We start from the raw sequence: 20,519 nt of genomic DNA, 5'->3' as shown, positions 1-20,519 counted from the left end.
AAGAGTTGATATTTATTAAGAGATGATTAAATTTAATATTTTTAAAAATAAAAAGATTGGATTAAGAGAAATAAAAAGGCGTTGGACCTATTAAAAGAGATAAAAGAAAAAAAAAAACTAGGCTACATATAGTTACAAAAAAATTGTTGGTCTTAAAGCCTAAGCTCTCTTTTAGTACTAAAAAAATAAATTATATGTACAAGATATTAATATTAAGGAGACTTAAAATATCTTGATTGTATCTTGTATTTCTCTCTACCTCACCCTCTCTATTTTTTTTTCTTCTTTTATTTTTTATAGTCTTTCGTGATTTTTGATTATAAATTTATAGGATTAAATCATGAATGTATCCATGAGGTAATATTGAACATTTTATTTTATTTTATTGTTTTATAGCAAAAATTAAACAACCTTTAGATAATGCGGAAAAAAAGAGACTTATTTTTTTTATTGTATATGTAATGAAAATAATAATCTTATTAGGTTAAAAAATAAAAATAAATAAATAGGGGAGGGGGCTTGGAGGACCTTGTTTGCATAAGGTTATAAAAAGAAGGAATTGTTTTGCTTGCAAGAAGGTTAAGAAAGGAAAATTGAAAAATAGGTTAGGAAGAAAACGGGTAGATAAAAATATCTTTTCTTTTGTTTTTTATTTTATTTTATTTTTAATTTTATGTTAAATATAATGTAATGAAAATTCATATAAATATGAACTTAAAATTGGACGAAACGTATGAAACGATATTTTTAGACTTAATAATAACAGTACAAAATGTTTATTAAATATATTCTTGCTTAATTTTATTGGAATTATTTTTAATTGATTTGACAAAATTAATGTAATACAAATATTCTCATCTAAAAGTATTTCTCTTTTGTTGAGATGATTGTTCAATGATATTTTGTCATGCAAAAATACATTGATCGCATTAAAGATAATAAAATTTATTAACATTATCTTGGTTACAAAATCCAAAATGAATTGATTAATATATGTCACAAAATATAAGAAATTAATTAACATTGTTTCAAATATAATAAAATTTATTATTATTATAAGATTTATAAAAATGATCGAATCTGCATAAAAAATAGAGCATCATGTTTAAATTTTATACAAAACACTCATATTTAGAGAGACAGTCCTACTTTCCTTTATAAAAGACTAAAATTACAATTAAAACAACCATAAATAAATATAATTTTACAGGAGTCAAATTCAAAATAAATGTTTATTAATATCTAGTCTAATGGTCAAATATAATCAATGATCAATGTGTTAGGTAATGATTGTGATATATAACCACATAATTCATAAAATTTCAACGACTGAGATATATAATATTATAATTCATAAAATTTGGAGTAGACTCATATTTATTTTATTTTTAAAATAAAGAAATCAAAATCAACTAAAAAAGATTTTTTTTTTATGTTGACATATCTTCGAACTAATTTAATTTGTCTCTCCTTTTTATTTTTTAGGCGTTGATTATCCAAATTCATATGTTATATAGTATTTTTAAATAGATTAAAAAAGAATAAATTTTAATTTTATAATTTTTTATCTAGATTTAACAGATTAAAAAAAATATAAAGTTTAATTTTCATTTTATGTATAATTTAGAATATCAAACTTAAATATAGATCGTCTGATCTCAATCTTACAAATTATGTGAATGCAAAAATCTTAACAACATATAAAGAATCGGAATATTTTAAATTCTATTATTATGAGAATAGTATAACAAGAAAAAAAATTTAAATTAAATTGAAAGAGACTGGAACCATGTCATCCAAGTATTTTTGTTGTAGTTGTATTTCTCTCTCTTGAGATAATATATATTTCCATCAAATCCAACGATCCTCGTTCACTTCACACATACACATGTTATAGGTTCTACGATATTTTCTATAAGATGGCTTATTTTAGGAAGGTTATATTGAACCTGGCTTTGCTATTTGTGATTCTTTTGTTAATGAAAGTGACAGCAACGGCAAGGGTACCACTATCGATGATTGAGCCACACAAATCATGTAAGTAACTTGACATATATCTCTTTTTGGAAGAAATGGTTAATTTATGTATCTATTTTATTTTAATAATAACAATAATAAAAAATGTTGCATCTAATGATCCATGTTAGAATTTTGCATCTCTATCAACAAGGCTGGCTTAGTAGAAATGGTTAAATCCTTACAACCTAACAAATTAAGATTTGAATTATCACTAAAAGAATTATTTATATTTAGTATCGAAAGACAATGAATAATTTTTTTTACACAATTTGTCAATAATAATTGTTAAAAAAACTTCCCACTATCACAATGCTTGTGAATTAGTTCCTAGTAAGAACTGAGAACGAGTTACTCAAATTTTAATTTGTTTCTTAGAAAAACAATTTTCATTATTTATTTTTAGAGAATTTATTTTTTTGAAAAAATTATTTTTAGATATATATCCATGAAAAAAATATGAGTACCGAAACTTGTAAAAAAAATTCTGAAAAATTAATATAAAATGTCAAATGATTGATTGTTAGATATTATACCAAATAAAATTTTTGGTACTAAAGTTTGTGTTTGGAAATTTCAAAGATGGACGCATACTTTATATTGTTGATGATGTTCCCCACGGCCACAACTTTTTTAGTCCTCCTCCTTCTCATCCACGATGGTGATGATGATCCAAATCTCAAGAATTATCACATGATGTCAAAAAGCAAGTCACCAAAGAATACAAAAGAGAAAAAGAAAGATCCAAGCAAAACTTAATGTCGATTATTGCATATTCACATTGTTTAGAACTACGAGTTTGTAAAGATGTTACTGAGCTGATTAATTAAGTAAGGGGTTAAAAACACGTTACTCCTTTAATTTATAGTTTTTAGTTGCACTTTTTACTTTAATTTGTAAAAAAAAAATAATACAAAATTACACATTTTACTCTACAATTTAACATGCATCTTGATCCACCGTTGACTAGTTCTAAAAAATAATTTAAATTCACAATCACATCTTTTAGACGTAGACGCTAATGACCGTCTTTATTTTTTATGTACGAGATATGACTTAAGTAATATTGGTTCGATAAAAATAAAGAAAAATAAATATATTTGTCATATTGAATCGACATCAAACGAGTCACTGTCTTATTCATAAAGACAAGGACGGCCACATGCTATTATTTTTAAGAGTATTGTCGATCGTCATTAGAATTTACGATAATTTTTAAGTAATGGTGCACGGTGGACCACTTATAATGGTGGTTCACCGAATAACTCACCCTCTTTGTTATATCTTTAATTAGAATTTGGATTGAACATAACCTAACCCTACAAAACCAGTTACGCCTACGAATAAACATCTTATATTTTAGGTTGGACCTATCTCAATCCTATAAAACTGGTTACACCTTGGACTAGACATCTAGAGCATGATTAAACACATTTAAAAGTCATATCTCATCCAAAGAAGGACTCTTAACACACGCCCTTACGTCAAGCAATAGACATCAAGAGCATGGCATGAGTGGCCTGGCAGCAGTAACTTGATGGCTAATAGCAGGTATCCCAACAAATCTTGGATATACTTAGATACCAACTTAATTAGAGTTTGGGTTGGACCTAACTCAACTCTATAAAACCAACTTATAAGGTGGAGATTGCACTTATTTATAAACACATGTTCATACTACAACTCATCTAATGTGGGACTTTTAACATCATGCTTATACCCTTGATATATTTAGTGAAAACAGTAACTAGTGGTGTAATCTATCTATTCTTTTTTGTTTTATAGTTATTCTATCTATGTTCTTTGGTTAAAGGGTGAGTAGATAGTCCTATGTCTTGACTATATAATGTGATTAATGTTGGATATATGAGAGTGAGACTCATATACTCAATACCCTCAAGGTTTTGAGTGGATATGTAGTGTATACATCTCTTGATGATCCTAGTCATTAGCTTGATGTTGCTCTTGGCAGTCCCTTTTATAACAAGTGGTATCAAGACATTATTCGGCCATGTGGGAGTGAGATCCTCGTGTATTGGATCCTTTTATTGAAAATATGTCTGATGCATCATGTAATCAAGAGGTTTATTTTGTTGGTTATAACAATGGTGCAAGTAAAAGATGTGATAGAGTCACACTTGTTGATGAGAATATAATAAGCAAGGACACTTGTGAGAATTTAATCAGCAAGATTATTTGTACAACCAAACTTTGTTTGTTGCTTGTTTTGTGTATTTTTGCTTGAATTAAAGTGGACTAGAACAAAACTAGAAGATGGTGTGAGTGTACGTCTCTTTGACTCTTTGATGTAACTACATGATCTCAATATTCGTGCACACCTTAGATGTTTTTGAAAAATTAAAAAATACATAACATAGAAAAATACTTTGAAAAACATGCATCATGAAAAATGTCGAAAGTTGCATTTAAATATTAATTTTCTAGACCATGTCTCGAATCACGCATGTGCACGACTCAAATCATCCTATAAAAAAACATTCAGAATGGTTAAGAATAACATTTTTAGACCCTGATTTGAATTATGATTCAAATCATGTCAGTAAAATTAGGCTAATTCGAATCACCCTTTATATGATTCAAATCACCTTATTGTTTTTGGCATTTTTAATGCATCAGAAAGTGGTGTTTTCATGTTACACTTTAAACATTCTTCACCTACCTCCATTCTAAGATAACAATCATTTTGTAAAACTCTCAAAATTCATGTTTTCAAAGACCTCTTTGAAAACTCTTAGTTAACCTTTAGTATTTGTGAGATTCCTAGCTAGGTTGAGCTTTGTAATTTTTAGTGTTCAATTTATTATGAGATTGAGCGATAAGGTTTCATCATCTACAATGGAAATATGACGTGGTAGTTAATTTTTTTAACTTAAGTTTATATTTAGTCGCTTATGTTTATTTTGGGTTTCATTTTGGTCCCTAATGTTTTAAAAATTACAAGTTGATCACTTACATTAATCCCCTATATATAGAATATATTATACATATGAATATACATAGATTAATTTAAAAGTATCTTGAGAATTATCTAATGTTTTTAGAGTTTAATGGGCATGCATTATCATTGACTAACAACGCAAGTCTCAAGAGCAAAAAACACAAGAAAAAGAGTTTGAATTGTATTTTTAAGTTTTTTAAAAACTTTTGATAAGCCGGATGATAATATAAAAATGTGATAAAGCAAAATTAAACAAAGAGATAAAGAAAGGAAACACAAACCAATTTATATTGGTTCACCACCGACGTGATAGCTATATCCAGTCCCTTCACTCAAAAAGATTTAATCCATCAATCACCAAAATTATCACACTTCCAAACACCTATTAGTCAATCTAACTATATTCAAGTCTTCCCAACTTTCTAGCTTAGTAGAATCAAACTGTTGAGAACAGTAGATACTGCTGGAATAAGTTACAAAGATTGTTTAATATTGTTTTTTGGATGACTCTCACAAGATAATGTTTACAAGGTATGCTCTCAGAATGTATTTTAAGTTTTTCAGAATTCATAAATAATACAATTTTCACATGTTGTTGTATATGTTTGTCGTAGGTTTCTCATATCTTCTATCTTTTGCAGTGAAGATCACAAGTCTTTCTCATATCTTCCATCTTATCATAAACATGGTACAATGAATTTTCTTATAAAAAATTTGGTGATGTGTGATCTTTTTTTCATATTAGAAACAACTTACATGTGATAAATTTTGTTTCTTAGACTAATGATAATATCTTTTAAGAATGGTTAATTTTAGCAAAGAGCTTCCTTGGATTTGAAGTTCTTTAAGTTTTCAATTCAACTTCAAGTTTTGAAACTTGTTCTTTCAAAATGACATTTTCATTTTTTATTGAAAGACAATTTTTACAATGAGATTAATTTCGAAAACAACACACAATTTAGTAACTTCATGAGATTACTTTAAAACTTTTGAAGTATGTTTTTTAAGCTTTGCTATTTTATGTTCTAAATTCAAAACTAGTCATTAATTTGGTTGTATTCTTTTCTTCCTCATGAAGTTCTTCAAATGCATCTTGCAATTCTTTCACAAGTAGGTAAAAAGTCAAATTCATCGTTACAAACATCTTCTTTATGGTTCTTAGCCATAAGACATAATTCTTGTTTGATGTGTGTGGACTTTCCACATTCATATAACATGTGATGAATGAGTTACTATTGTCCTTCTTCCTTGTTTTCTTTGACTTGTTGTTAAACATGTAAATTTTTACCATTTATTTTCTCCTAATGAATTTGTTGTATCTTTCAACAAAGAGACTCACTTATTTATGATATGAGCTTGTCTTTTCTAATACATTGTCGTCAGAACTATCTTCCTTCTTTGACCTTGAGGATAAGTCAACCAAAAATATACTTTTCTTTTCCTTTTTTGTTCTTTTTATTCATGTGCAATTAAACAATTAAACTCTTGTTTATTTTATGAAAACTTGCCAAAAAAACGTAGTCGTGGTCATTGTTGCCATGTTATTTGACTTAGCAATAATTATTACCTATGGTTGTAGTTCACTACTAAGATATCTTTAAACTTTATTTATACTTAAATCTTCATTAGAATACTTTTTTTCCATGTCCCATCCACATGATTCACAATATGTTATAACCGTTTTTGCAATTAGGCAATGGTTTCTCCTTGATTCACAATATTTAGAACTAAAAACCACATATATGTGCTTAATTATCATTTTTTGTGCAACTAACATAGTGGTGTTGGTATCCACTTCAAGAAAACCCTTTCAGAACGACCCTCTATCATGATGTACCCGATACTTGTTCAAAGGCATCTGTTCAATCAAACTCGTAGCCTCTTTTACAGTTCATGTACCCAAAGATCCCCCAACTAAAACATCCAACATTATCCTTGTTTGAGGTCACAACCCATGAAAAAATGTATGCATCTGCGTGAACTCACCAAATCCATGCCCCATACACCATTTCACAAGAAATTTATACCTCTCTCAATCACCATATAACTTATCAGCATCCTTCTATTCGAAACTTGTGATTTCAGCCTTTTTCTGAATAAACTTGGAAATTGGAAAGTACTTGTCAAGAAATTTATCATCCAACTCATCCCAAATATTTATCATCCTTAATGGAATGAACGAAATCCAATGTTTATCTCTTCCATTTAAGGTAAAATGAAACAACTTTAACCTTTTGGCATTTTCATTCAGTCGAGAGGGCTATTTGTAACATAAATCTCAAAGAAATATGTTAAGTGTTGATTGGGATCTTCAACCTCAGTACCTGAAAACATTACATTCTTCAGGGTACTCAACACATATTACTTAACTTCAAAAGGATGGACATCCACATCATGAAATTTATGAGGCATCTGCCCTTGGTTTTGTATTTTACTAAAACCTCCAAAAACATGCAAACGTGGTAGTGGTGGCGATGGATTCATATTTTCCAAATCATTATTAGAATCACTAGATGAACGTTTGGTAACAAGTACTTCTTTCAATGCCTCTCTAGTTGTACTTGTTTTGCTTCTAGAACTCTTCTTTTGTTTAATTAGCTTTATAGTTTTATCTATTTTCGAATTGAATATTAATCTTGAATTTTCATACTACATACACAACTCAGAACACCTTCAGCAATAGAGAAATAACCAAAATGAAATAACGACAATTTAAAGCCCTAAAAGGAAATTAAAACAAAGAATAATACTTATATAATTTTTTTTTTAAATTTAAAATAAAATAAACAAATAATTATAAAAAAAAAACTAAGAATGACTACTTTACCTTGTTGATATATTAACCAACAATCCCTGGTAACGACGCCAAAAAACATGAAAATTCTTTGGCAAGTGAACCAAATCATTCAAGTAATAATAATAAGTAAAAATCGTATCAACATGGATCGCTACTAATTTGGTAACGCAACAAATTCGTAAATACTTAGGTAACAAAAGGTTTAGAATTTGGTTTATTATATCAAGCATAAAAATAAACAGACAAAATTTAATATGAGAAAAACGGATAGGGAATTTGAATCACCTTCTTTTCACTATGTAATTATTAATTTACTATTTTAACAATCTAACCTATTTGATTATGTCAAATTAAAAAATTAGACTAAGACCAATTTCTTGGCTCAAAATTTATTTTTTATAACAATGAATCCTAATTTCTTAGATAATTAGACTTGTTACTCAAAGCAATTATGAAAGTTAATTTATTATACTTGTGTTCATACTTTATATTCTTATAACAATATTGAAACATTAACATGTATTTTGGTTCCAGTTATTATAGTCTATTTTTCAATAACGAAATGATACTTAGATTCAATTATATGGTGATAAGCACATAAAAGCATCAAGAACAAAAATGTATGATTAATCAAATACGTTTTAATTGCATAAATATCATACAAAAATCAAAGTTACATAGATTCAAGAAGGTTCATCTAATCCCTAATCAAAGAATTAATTAGTTACTCATAGTGTTTACTAAAGAATACATAGAAAAAAGAAAATTACACATAAAGGTTGCACTAGGTCTCCTTTAAAGTGTAGTTGCCTCCTATTTTGCATCTAAAATTTAGAACCCTAACAAATTACTGTTTTTTTACTTAAGTAATGATCTGGGAATGCATACCAGCACATTATGCTGATTCTGGGTACAATGCGCTTCCTTGTAATTAAATTAGGTGCAACCATGTTGTGCAATACACCAATTATCCCTCCAACTGCACTTAGAGGCAAATAATTTTCCCAAGAGAAACAGTATAGCGCAATGACTGCTGCAATGCGCCCTAATACCTCTCTATTGTATTATGATTCCAATAAAAAGGTATTTTTGCACTTCGAGACCCACTTTGTGTTAGCCCTAAACCTCTGTAACTTCTCGATTGTCCGTTCTTCAATGTTATTGACTAGTAACATACAAAATGAAGAAAGTACTAGAATTTGTCTGGTTTGAAAGAGTTAGTAACAAACCATTCAAAAATGATCCAACACGATTCAAATTCCTTTTCTTTACAAGACTTCACTTGTTAAAACATTGCCTTTGCAACCAATTTAATTGGTCTCATGGCTTGTATCTATCCCTAGACTACAAATTCATGAATTTCTCATCTCAAGCATTCGTAAAGTCCACTTCTGTTTCAAAATACAAATCGTAGAACATTTTAATGTTGATCAAGCAATAAAAAGCATTAAGCACATAGATGAGAAAAATAATTCAATAAACTCATTCATATAACTAGAAATCAAATCAGAAAAATAAAGGTTTCATCTTGTTACACTCGTCCCTAACAAATAGGGTTTAGTTACTCATGAATGATTCTTGATGAAATTGCTCAAATGGTGTTAGAAACGGTTGTCTTTGAGTTTCTCTGCTAGGGCACAAGTCTTCCAACTTCCCAATAGTAAAAAAACCTTAAAAAGTGAGAAAAATGAGTTTTAATGTGTTCAACTGCGTGTCGCGCGCTTGGGGCTCGCCCAGGGAGCAGATCGACACTAACATCAGCATGAAATGCGCTTGGGGCGCGCTTGAGGCTCGCAACATCTTCTATCTGGAGTTTAGTGCATGTGTCTCCTCTTTTGAGTCCAAATTCGATTTTGGTGGCTTTAGGAATGTTGTAGCTATGGATCATAGCTGTCATTTGCATTTGGTTTGACTCCAATTGGACATCTAAAAATCCAGATATAGCTTAAATACTCCAAATAGGTCATGTTGATTTCTCACCCAAACTCAGGACTACATTAAAACAAAGTAACAACGCAAAACTCTGAAAAATCTCTACTTAATCAAGGAAATAAGAACATAAATATTTCATTAAAGCAAATAAAAAAAATTAACAAAATATATAAATAACTCCTTAAATTAACTAATGAATAAAAGATAAATAAGACTAAAAACAATGAAAAATATGCATATGATGAAGAGTCATCAGATTATCTCAATGTTTTTATCGAGTCATTACTTTATAATACCCTCTTGTAAGTGTACCGAGAAACACTTCAACCTTTAATATATATAACATGACCCTGTAGTGGCTACAACCTCAAAAGCTTGACTGTGCAAAGCTAGAAGTTTGAGAAGATTAAGATATAGTCATAAGATTCTTAGATGTTCTAGTGCTTGTGAAAATCAGTTTTATATAGTGGACTAAATCCTTTAGAGTTAAGGAATTGGACGCAACTATTGTGTTGGTTGTGAACTAGGATAAAATAGTTTTGTGATCTCTCTTCCTTCTCCTTTTTTTCTTTTTAAGTTTCTAACCAGAACTTATTTTCACGAAAAAAGTTTTTAAAATAAAAACACAATTCAAACATTTCTTTCTTGTATGTTTTCCCCCATAATAATCCTCATTTTGAAAAGATTCTAGCAACTAGGAATCCTCTCTCGGAGTAACTACCCAAAAAAGAAAATAAATTTAGATGGAGTCCAACTCTTCCAAGTCTTTTCCATGACATTGATTTCCTAATTCAAGCAGGCATCACCACCCTAAAAGGTTACAGCGAGTAAGAATTAAGTCGATCTAACAGAATAAGCCCATTTGAAATCAAGCTTTTAGACCCAATAATTATCTATACACGAAATAATGACCGTATTCTAGACCATGACCAAATTGGCTACCAAATCTTGTTCTAGAGTGAACATCTCCCTCTTCAACCTAAACTCCCATACCTATATTTTGAAGGCACAAACATGAGAAAGGGGTAGAATTGTGTTTAACTAAGTTAATAATTTTTCTATTATTTGATTAAACATGTTCAGACTTGACAATTTACTTGAAGTATAAGCAATAACAAAACTAAGAAGTGCAAGAATAAAGTGACACTAGTAATTTATCATGGTTCACCACAAACTTGGCTTCTTCCAATCCCTTCACTCAGAAGGATTTAACCCACTCATTCAACAACTTGAATTACAAAGCACCTGACCCTCCAAGCCAATCTTCTCCAACACCCTAACAACCCTAGACTTCTGAGGAACACACACACCTTGATTATATTAGCCAAGTCTTTTCCCCACAATCTGAAAAAACCTAAATTGTTGAAGGCACAATAACACCACTATCGGGTATGAATACAAATATTTGGAACTTGAGTAGTTGCTTCTAATAAACTGATTATAACGATGGCTATCACATGTTGGAATCAAGTTGGTTTTATACTTAGAGTTTTGATTATAACAAAAGTATTTTATGAGAAAAATATATTTAATTTAGAGTATGAAAGAAGATTCGTGTTTTTGAAGAAAACTTAAAATAGGATCAGATTTACATTTGACGAAAATCTAAAATAAGATTTGATTCAAATTTATAATTGAAGAGAATCTAAAATAAGATTTTACCTTATCTAGATGTTGATCATATCTACTTCAAATCTTGACCATATCTTCTTTTCAATTTATTTAAAATAAGATTTTCTTTAATTATAAATCTGAATCAAATCTTATTTTAAATTTTCTTCAATTATAAATCTAAATCAAATCTTATTTTAGATTTTCATCAATTATAAATCTCATAAAATACTTTTGTTAGCATCAAAACTTTAAGTATAAAACCAACTTGTTTCCAACAATCTCCCCCCTTTTTTGATGACAAAACTGAAATTTTGATAACAAGTTTTCTTTTAAATAATTTGACTTCCCCTTACTTAAGGCCCCCCTAAGTCTAAGTATTTTTTCTCCCCACATTATCAAACATCTTTCTCCCCCTTTTGTCATTAGACTTGAAAGTGAAACTTGACTCTTTTTATTTATTTATTTAATTTTCCCTTTTTATTCTTTTAATATAATGAAAATAAAATATACATAAAACATAAAATTTATCCTAAGTATAAAACTAAACTACTTTAAGATTGGCATAACATCGGTTAGGTAAAAGAATGAGGTTTAGGTTTTGCTTGATGAAGTCAAATCTATCTTCAACTAGTGGTTTGGTGAATATGTCAGCCCATTGATGTTCGGTGTGTTTAGCCCTAATGAATCGATGTTTGATTTCTATGTGTTTAACTCTAGAATGAAGTATAGGGTTTTTGGTTAGGCAAATGGCAGAAGTGTTGTCACAATAAATAGGAATTTGGTTTGTAGGATTTTGTAGTATTCTAGTTGATGTTTTATCCAAAGTAGTTGAGAGATACAATCAGTTGCTGAAATGTAATCAACATATAATATTGGCATGGGAATTGTGTTTTGTCTCTTACTTGACTAAGAAATTAAGTTGTCTCTAAGAAATGTGCAGTTTCCACTTGTGCTTTTTCTCTCAATTTTATCTCCAGCATAATTAGAATCACAATACCCACTTAGTTTGTACTCAGAAGACTTCTTGTAGAACCAAGTAATGTTTGTAGTGCCTTTTAGATATCTAAGGATTTTCTTAACAATAGTTAAATGTGTTTTCCTAGGGTCAGCTTGAAATCTTGCACATACACATACATTAAACATGATGTCAGGTCAGTAAGCAGTAAGCTAAAGTATACATATCATTTGTCTATAGGTTTTCTAGTCAAATTTTTGGCCCGATTCATCATTTTCAAGTGAACACGCAGGGTGCATTGGTGTAGCCATAAGTTTGTTATCTTTCATATTAAACTTCTTGAGATGCACTTTTGTATATTTAATTTGATGAATGTATATACCTTTTTGACTTTGTTAAATTTGTATCCCAAAGAAGAACTTAATTTCTCCCATCATACTCATTTGAAATTCAAAATGCAACAATTTAGAAAAATTATTGGCAAAAAGTGCCATTAGTAGATCCAAAAATAATTTCATCAACATAAATTTGAATAATAAGAATATCATCTCCTATTGATTTTCTAAAAACTGAATTATCTATTTGTCTTCTTTCAAAGTTATTTTTAAGCAAGGAGTTGCTAAGTCCATCATACCATGTCATAGGTGCTTGTTTTAAACCATATAAAGATTTCTTAAGTTTTAAAGCATGATTTGGAAATTCAAAACTTTCAAAACCTGGGGATTGTTTAACAAAGACAAATTAGAAAACCAATTTTAACATCCATTAAAAATAATATAGTGTTATTATTTGCGAAAAAAGAAAGTAGGATACAAATAGCTTCTAACCTAGCCATTGAAAAAATGTCTCAGTGTAATCAATTCCCTCTTGATGACTGTAGCCTTGTGCCAAAAGTCTTGCCTTGTATTTCTGACCACTTCACCTTTTTCATTTAGTTTGTTTCTAAAAATCCACATTGATCCAATAATGTTCTTCTTTAGTATAGATACTATACCTCAAACAACATTCCTCATGAATTGATTTAACTCTTCTTACATTGCAAGAATCCATCAGTCATTTGCCAATGCTTCATCAACAGTGTAAGGCTCAATTGATGAGAGTAAGCCAAACAAAGTGGTATTTTTAGTGATGATCTGGTCCTCAAATGATCACTTGCACTTCCAATGATTAAAGTTTCAAGATGAGATGACTTGTACTTTTATCCAGATCTTCTTTTTGACTTATCTTGACTGTTTCTGACTTGATCAGATTCATCATCTGAAGATTTGTCATCTCTTTCTGATTTGCTTGTATCCTATGATTTTTTAGGTTCTTTTGGTTTGTCTGCATTTGCTTTCTCTGGTTCCGATAAACTTGCACTATCATCATCTTGCTTTGACTTTTGAAGGTCAATCTATTTTTCATCAAATTTAACATGTATAGATTCTTCCACAATCTGAGTTTCCTTATCAAACACTTTATAAGCCTTAAGTATTTCAGAGTATCCAATGAAGATACATTTTTTATATCTAGAATCAAATTTACAATGGTTATATTTAGTGTTCAACATTTAACAAGTACATTGTTTAAAGTAAGAGATGTTAGGTTTTTTACCATTCCACAATTCATATGGTGTTTCATTCAATATAGACCTAATTAAGCTCTATTTGGAATATAACATGTAGTGTTAATTGCTTCGGCACAAAAGTGTTTTCTAATAGTACCAACTTAACCTTAACCATTGATCTAATCTTTTTGTTTTCCTCCAAAAGTCATTGTGCCTCATTTGCTCAATGTTAATTCTTGGAATGTAGAATTTTCTCCTTTCACGTGTTGCGAGCGTCCACTGTCCAGGTACCCATGATTGGTGTTTTAACTTGATTGTTGATGACATCTACAACATAGAAAATTTTGTTCTTAGGTACCCAAATTTGGTTCGGTCCTATTTTGTTAGTCTTGAAAGGCTTCTTGTCTTTCCTATTATTTAACATGGGACAAGATAATTTGAAGTGACCTTTCTTAGAGCAAACAATACACAAGATATCATAGGGAATATGTTTAAGTTCAATTACAATTTCTTCAAATCCTAGACCTCGTTTATCATTTCTCCACAAGATATCTTGAAATATGTCTTCAGCTTATTAGAGTTATATGCGGTGTTTTCAATTGATGTTGAACTAAGATTACTTTTCAGAGTTAGATTTTCAGGCTTAAGTTTAGCAATATCAGTTTTCAGAGTTATATTTTTTGTTTTAACTTCGGCATTTTGATTCTTTAAAACATTAATTTCTTTAGTTAGGTTTGCATTTTCTTTCCTAAATGTTTTTAGTTTTAAAGACAATTTGTAATTTCTGTTTAAGAAGTCATTTATAGTTGTAATTAAATAAGATCGAGTTAAGTAAATCTTGATTAAATCTTCTTGTAAATAATTCATATCTTCTTATAGATAAATCTTGATCAAATATTCTTTTAAATAATTCATATATTCTTGTGGTAAATATTAATCAAATCTTCTTGTAAAAAATTCATATCTTCTTGTGATAAATCTTGATCAAATCTTCTTGTAAATAATTCATATCTTCTTGTGATAAGATATTGATCATATCTTCTTCAAATCTTGGTCAAAGATTTTCTTCAATTATAAATCTGAATCAAATTTTATTTTAGATTATCTTTAAAAACACAAATCTTCTTTCATACTCTGTGAAGTCAAATATATTGTTCTAATAAAATACTTTTAATAATATCAAAACTATAAGTATAAAACAAACTTGGTTCCATCAGAGTTTCATACCCAACAACCCATATTACCAACCATCACCTATCATTAATCTAAAACCTGAAAGAGTCTTTGAAATTGAAGTCTCGTAGGAACAGACCCTGTCCAACGATCATCCCATAAAAGAAGTTATTAACCCATTACCAACCACCTTGAAAACACCAACTGAGAACCAATATGAAGAACTTGTGCTTGAACGAAGTAATAAGATGCCTTTCCACCACGTATATTGAAAGCCACTTGAGTGTCCACCCAAATAGGAAAAAGACATCTGAGGGCCATACCTAAAAAGAATAATATCCCTCCACAACGCATTATATATGAACAGTTGATAAATAAATAATAATAAATATTATTTATGTGTGCATAATTAACAACTTAGGAATGTTTTCTTAACTTTATTAACTACTCATAGAAGAAACAAAGAAAAATAAATCATTGACCTGAAGTATCTTGATGAAGCGAAATTGTCAATCAACCATCAATATTATTATTAATTTGCTCAACCATTCTAAGTTTTAATTAAACATCAAATAGATAATAGCAATGACTATGTTGTATTGCCAAATGAAATTTTCTTTGAAAAATGCGTTTACCTAAGAACATCGATATTGTTAAAAAAAAAAATGTCGATGACATAAGAAATAAAGCTATATATAATATATGTACGTAGTTTGATGTCTTAGACTGAACTTTCAAAATTGATAAATATGTATTTTAATGATATTATTAAGTGCTATATCTTTGAGGAAAATTTATCCCTCTCTCAAGCTATATACTTCCATCATATCCTTACAACAAGGATTATATATATATATATATATATATATAATCCTTGTTGTGAAGGGTTCGTTGGATTCACCAGATCCGTGTGGTTCCCCGATGGGTCTTGCGGGTTGGGGATGAAATGGAATGTGACCTAGATTGTGAATGATGTTGACGTTGTCGTGTCTTTCTGGACAAGGAGTCTTGATAGGACCTTTTGTGGTATCCTCACTCTGACAACTCTCGCAAGGAACGACGTCGTCTCCCAGAAACTTTAGTGAATTATGGTGTCTCATGGGACATTACCCCTGATGGGGTGGTTGGCTATCAATTCTCGACAACGTTGAGACGACAGCTCTACTCCATAATCATTCATGATTGTTCACGAATCAGCTCAACGAGCTCATCTAGGGTTGCTCCTTCGTTCTGGATTATTGCGAGGACCATGCTTGCGCCAGACACGTCATTGTTGACGAGGAGCTCATGGGAAGAGGATGTTGTGGCCCCGTCCTCCAAATGTTGAAGAGTGATACCGACGTTCTTTTCTAGGATTATTGCACTTGTTGCCAGCCATCAGAGAGTTACAAATTAGTTTTTTTTAGCAAAGTAAGGAAATCTTAAATCCCCACAAATGACACTAATGATCTCATTTTAACTGAAGATGATGGTCGACTTCATTGGATTGCCCATAAACTTTGAACCCATTGAAAGGGTGGTACATGCAAACACTATTGGATCTTTTGTAGGGGGTATACTAAAAATCTTGAACAACAAGAAAATGAAACTAATGATGATGAATATTGCATATAAATAAATTCCAAAGCGTGTGTATCACACTAAGCTTTAGGTTCGATTTGCCCCACCAATCTATGTATATTAGATCTAAACAGGTTAACCGACGAATCCCCTTCACAATACTTTGGAATCCTTGAAGTGAATTGTACATTCACATCAAGTCTATCGATTAATGATAGTTTACAAAATAAAGTTTTTTCATTTACTCTCGAGCACTAGAGAAAACAAGAAATGACTTAAAAATATTTTTGATAGAAATTTGACTAATGTAACATGAATTTTGTCTTGTCCTTTTTGCCTCTAAGTATCTCTATTTATAGAAAAACTCATACTAATTGGTGAAAGAAAACAACTCTTGAAAAAGATTCTATAATTTAGTAACTTAATAGATGCATTTGTTCGATGGCTAACAAATGCATTAAACTCAAATATTGCTACCACTTGACAAAATGATACATTAAGTTATTTAATTTTAAATTGCTACATTAATATAAAAGTGAGTATTGATTTGAAGAGAGTAATAGGTATTGCGATGAGAAAATGTGTGTACCTTTTTAGGAGTCCGGACACTATTTATATAAGTGAGTCCCAGTATAGAGGGGGACAACGACAATAATCATTATTGCAAGCAGATTTGGCAGGATGCCGTTTTAAGATAGTAACCGTTAGGTCTGGCCATTAAGATAGAAAATCCAAATTACCCGAGATCGATAGATTAATATTTTGGGCTGGATCAGAAGTCGGATTAGGTTTGTATATTTCTGAAACAATTATTAATTTGCCGACCAATCTCAATGTACCATTATAATTTTAAACATCAAATTGGCAATGGCAAATGGAAATGGCAATGACTAGGTTTGTTTTGCCAAAAAATCATGTTCCTTTCAAAAACGCGTTTACCTAAGAATGTCAATGACGTGAACTATATATATTTTGATGTCTTTGATTGAACTTTCAAAATTGATTTATTTGTATATTTAAATATATTATTAAGTGCTATATATCTTTGAGGAAAAGTTATCCCTCTTGATCTATATATTTCCATCCAACCCTTACATACTTCACATATATATGATCTAGCTTCTCGATATTTTGCTTTAAGATGGCTTATTTTAAAAAATATTTTATTATCTTGAATTTGATCATTTTGCTGTTCGTATTTCTCTTTTCAATGAAATCGGCAACAGCAAGAGTAACCCTCTGGATATTTGACCCTCGTCACATAGCAGGTAAGTGACCTTGCATCTCAAAAAGAAATCGAATAATTGTATTTTTTATTTTTAATTATTTTTTATAATTTCTTACTTTTGTGAAAATACCTTTTTTTTTTTAATTTATATTTCTTGAAATAATAAAAATCTTAAAAGAACCGTTTTTATTATTTTTGAAAATACATTATCCATAGTTAGTGTTTCATTTTTTCTCTTTATTGGAATTTTTTATTTTTTTAAAAAATGATTCTTACTACTAAATTAAAATGAATACATATTTAAAAAAATGAAAAATAAAAAATATTTTTACAAAGTAAGCAATTATTAAAAATAATGAAATAATAATAAAAGAATGGATCATTCATAATTTTATTTCGTTTTGTAAATAATCTTTTATTGAGGTTTTAACCATGGATTTTATAAATTTTTAATTTTTAATAACATACGAATACTTATATATGTGTATATATAAAAAAGTCAAACCTATAGTGCAAGTGATTAGGTAAGATTTTCTTTTCTACTATTAGATTAAAGAGTCTCATTATTAGATAAAAAGTTGATTTATTAATTTAATTGTGATAAAAACCTATATGGTTTAATAATTCCACTCCAAATAATATTTTTGTTTGTTTGGGAACTTAGATGGACACCTCCTATTTGCTACTGAAGATGCACCACAAGGCCACAACTTTCATCATCATTGACAGAGTACTCATATTTAAAAGCCTAGGAGAAAACTCCATCCTCATTTTATTATTATTATTATTATGATCTTTTTAGCTGTAACATAGAATATTGCTATTTTCAATGTAATTTGTTTTCTATGAATAAAACTAGCTTGTTACTATCTATGAATATATATAGTAACAATTTTATTAACAACAGGTTGAGAATAAATTAACTTTTCATTTTTTTTTTCATTTTTCTTCTGTTTTTTTAAGCCAAAATAACTTTTATTTTAAAATTTCTATGGCTAAAAATTACAAAAACTATGAAAAGTCAACAATTAAAAAATCTAAATTAAATGTGAGGAAATATTGAACGACTCTAATGAAAAATAATGACTTCAAAGTCATTAACTACCGTTTAAATAGTTAGGGTTTGGGGTTTGAGTTGATTCCACATATCAAAATGTTTGTATCACGGTACTTATGTTAATCGATTAACCCTTTTACTTAATTGATTAATATAAGGAAATCTAACATAAACACAACTTATTCAACTAAACCATTAAATCGACTGATATAGCTTCATAATCGATTAAATGCTATACAATAGTAGTTTAGAAACTTCTATGTTGATGTCTAAACTTTTTTTTTTTCAATGTCGTAGAATCATTTAAACATCTTTACAATTAATTAGCATATAAGAGAATGACAACACATAATAGGAATTCATGTTACCCATCTTTATTCACAAATCACGAACATGCTAGACAATAAACAAGCTCCATGTTGAGAAAAACATGCATAGAGAAATTTAGTGAAACACTAAATTTAGAGAAAAAAAAAATCACTATTATTGTCTATTGATAATAAGATAATAATATTATGTAAAAATTATTATAATTCATAGACTTCTCTCAAATGTTCTATGACTTCAACGCATTTACACTCTTCAAAACAAATATTTGAATCACATCTCCCAACACTCTAATACAAAAATATAAGAAAAAAAAAATTAAATATAAATTTAAAGTGTGTAACTAGTGCATCTTTTAATGAAGTACTAGAATTATATATATAGTCTATTAGACTCCCCTTCCTTTACAAAACTAACCAATGTAGAACATCAATTTCAACTAAAACTCAACAAATACTGCACTATACATCACCGTGTACATAGACAAATTTTGAGTATTTCGACCAACAGTCAACATTTGGGGGCATGTGTTATTGACAAAATTAACATTTCTCAAAGATTCATTTGACATAAATGAAGAGTCAAAATGAGAGGTACCGGTCAATTAAAATATCAAACTTCATATTTTGAGAGCCGTTGACAATAGTGAGGTCTGTCAAAATATAGAAGGATTCAACATTCAACAAAGCTTTGTTGAAGTAAATAACGAAAAAAGAGAAAATTAAAAAGGTGTCAGCATACAACATGTTTCCAATTAAAAATGAGAGAACAACTACCATGCGTGTGGTCTATTGTTATAGGGTCTTCGAAAGACTTGAGATCTTGTCGAGTTCAAATAATTTGATCTAGAGAAAGGTCATTGTCACGATTTTAGTATGTTGTTGCTATTAAATGCAAGTTAATAGCAATTGTGCAAGTATACACAATTCTGACAAGTACTAAAGTGAAAGTAGAGTATCGATCACAATTATGACAAGTACTAATGTGCAAGTATTTTCAAATAAATTACTTTAATTATTTAAAATCTCACATAACAAATAACACAAATATTTTGGTTCATGCAAATACAAATAAATTTATGTTTAAAACAGGTAAATATCACTACTAGAAAAATCTAATTTACTGACGGATTTTAAAGACGGAATTTTGTTCATCACAAATGGAGACGTAATTGGAGATGGAAAACAATTTATTGAGACATATGTAATAAGTTTTATGTTTGAGAAGGAATTTAGAGATGGAATAACCCGTCATAAAGTTAATCTGTCTCTAAATCTGTCTCAAGCTCTGTTTCTAAAAGTCACACTTGCGCTTTAAAATTCAAATTTTTTATAGAGACAAAATGTAGAGACAGA

General features: G+C 29.3%; 1 long non-coding RNA gene across 1 annotated transcript; it reads left to right on the top strand.

Annotated features, from left to right (window-relative positions):
• Nucleotides 1–1,793: 1,793 nt before the first annotated feature.
• On the top strand, nt 1,794–2,975 carry LOC113784520 (uncharacterized). Its single transcript, XR_003470570.2, has 2 exons — nt 1,794–2,037; nt 2,599–2,975. It is a non-coding gene; the product is annotated as an uncharacterized lncRNA (long non-coding RNA).
• The last annotated feature ends 17,544 nt before the right edge of the window (nt 2,976–20,519 follow it).

Source organism: Cicer arietinum, chromosome 5 (assembly GCF_000331145.2).
Source record: "Cicer arietinum cultivar CDC Frontier isolate Library 1 chromosome 5, Cicar.CDCFrontier_v2.0, whole genome shotgun sequence".
NCBI lineage: Eukaryota > Viridiplantae > Streptophyta > Magnoliopsida > Fabales > Fabaceae > Cicer > Cicer arietinum.
Note: the sequence above shows the minus strand (reverse complement) of the source record. Positions and strands in the feature narration are given on the sequence as shown.